Genomic DNA, 2,657 nt, shown 5'->3' with positions numbered 1-2,657 from the left:
TATTATTATCATTATCCTTTTATTAATATTATTATTATTGGTATTGTTGTTGTTGCTGTTGTTTTTTTTATATAAAGTTTTTATTGATAAGCATAAAAAGAGAAGCCAAACCCTTTTTTTTTTCTTTTCTTCCTTCTCTCTCGAGCAAGAAACACTACCACCACCATATCAATTTCTTTGATTTTTTTCTATCTAAAAACCAGCTCTCCAACCTGCTATTAGTATCTAGGAGTGAAGCAATCTATAGGTGGAAGATAAGGTAAGAATTTTGACTTGTTTTTGTTTTGAAAAGCTTAGATTTGAAAGTTGGATTTTGTGTTCTATAGCTGCTGTGATTTAAGTAGAGTTTTGGTTTTACTTCTGGGATTGGAGGGAAGTGTTTTGACCATTCTCTTGATAGTTTTGCAGCTGTGGTGGGCTGAGAGCCAAGCTTGAGTTTTTAAGCTCAAAGCTTGAGCTTTAATGGCACTTTTGATTTAAGGGCATGGTTTTGATTTCTGTTACGTTGGAACTGTTATATGGATGATATATATGTGTCATATGAAGTTTGGGATGAATTGGTTAGGTTTGGAGTTAGTTTGGAGAGTTTAAATTTGAGGAAAATCGTGTTCCTGGCAGTTCAGAACCGGAATTCCGGATGTACCAACCGGAATTCCGTTTGGTTAGTTTTCGGAAAAGTCGAATTTTGTATTTTGGCCATAACTTTTCACTCGGGTGTCCGTTTTGGACGTTCTATATACCGTTTCGAAGCTTGCGATGAGCTCTATGATATGGTGTATATTTTAGAGATAAAATATAAGTTTCATTTGAGTGAACTTTTACCTCGAGATTTGGTAGAAAACCCTAAGTTATTTTATGCGAGTTTTAGACAGTGTTTTGGAATAGACCCTTATTGATTTACCTTTTTCGTGACATAGGACTCGAAATTGTCGAGCATCATTCTACTCAGTTCGGCCCACATACTTGACTTTGGACTTGAGGTAAGAAAAGTATTAAGCACCGTATATGGTTAACGTTATGATTGTTACAGTCTTGATTATGATCAAGATCTCGATATGTATTATCGTTTGACTCGATTATGATCGAGGGAAATATTATGAAACGATTATTATCGTTTGACTCGATTATGATCGAGGGAAGTATTATGAAACGATTATTATTGTTGTGGCTCGATTATGATCGAGTAAAAGAAACGGTTATTACCGTTATGAGTAATTACTCCTGAAACCGCGGATAGGTTTCTTACTTATCGTTTGTTGTATCGGACAACGATAGTGACATATACAGCTCGTGGTTAACGAGTGGTAGGGGTACTTTATGAAGTACCTAAATTATGTGGTTATGAAGTTGTGGAACGATCAAGAGTGTTATTATGTGATGAGTTGTAATTGAATACATTTTTGTTAAGGTAGGATTGAATAAATGTTATATTGCTTATGACATTGGTCATTTTTCTTACAATCTCAGTGGCCTAGGGATGTAAGAAAACAGGTTGTAATGATGTATGATTGGAGTGCTTTATGAAGCACTGAAATTGTGTGGATATGCTAATGTGTGAAGTAGGGTGCTTTATGAAGCATTGAAAATGAATATTTATGATAATGCATGATTAAGGTGTTTTATGAAATGCTGAGATTGTTGATTGTGTATAGCTATAAATACTCTTAATTTTGTAATGAGTTGCTCGTACAGACGTTGAATTGTAAATATACGTTGAAAGAGTGAAATCTACTGGTATGAATAATCTGTTCAAAAGAAATCTACTATCACTTTCCATAATTTTCTTTTGTCTAATAGCTTTCTTGCTGAGTCATTATGACTCACGGGTGCTTCATGATGCAGGTAAGAAGATTAGCAGTTCTGTTTGGCCACGAGTCAGAGGTCTCCCAGCAATGTACATATCAACCGTGTTGTCTTGGCTTCCAGGAAGCACGATCACCCCTTTTTCTATGATTGGATGTATAACCTACTCTTGTATTAATGGTTTTATAATTGGTTGTAAAGAATGTTATTAGCAGGGGATCCCCATATTACGACAGTATTTTGAACTAAAGTTTCTATTTTAAATTTAATTAAAGATAATATATTTTTTTGAATTAAACCACACTTTTCCTAAACAAATAGATTATTGATAATAAGATTATAAAAGCACACATGTGGCGTTCCTGAGGTTCAGGGCGTTACACCCAATAACTAAATGGGCCTAAATAAATTCTATCAAGAACTATGATAATTTATTTTAGCAACAACAACCTATATGTAATCAAATTAAACACATAGGCTCACACAGGCACACTTTGGATGGGTCCTATCATGTTGCTAGGTCATACACAGATGAAAGAAAATTGTAAATATACCTGTTACAAATTATTAACTTGACCAAGGGAGCCATCAGATCATTAGATCTGGCATAAAGTAACCATGGCTATTTGCAATCAAGTAATAATAGGTTTTGAAAACTTACAAACAAGTTAAAACACATACTCCTGCAACAAGGTTAGTTGGATAGTTGGATGTAGGATTTATTTAATTTTAAATTAAATATTTAATTTCGAAAAAAAATTAATTAAATAATAAAAAAAAAATTCGAAAATTTTAAAAAAAAAATTGAAAAAATTCGAAAATTTTTAAAAAAATTTAAATTTAAAATTAAACCT

Source organism: Cannabis sativa, chromosome 2 (assembly GCF_029168945.1).
Source record: "Cannabis sativa cultivar Pink pepper isolate KNU-18-1 chromosome 2, ASM2916894v1, whole genome shotgun sequence".
Classification (NCBI taxonomy): domain Eukaryota; kingdom Viridiplantae; phylum Streptophyta; class Magnoliopsida; order Rosales; family Cannabaceae; genus Cannabis; species Cannabis sativa.
This window is presented reverse-complemented; position numbering follows the sequence as displayed.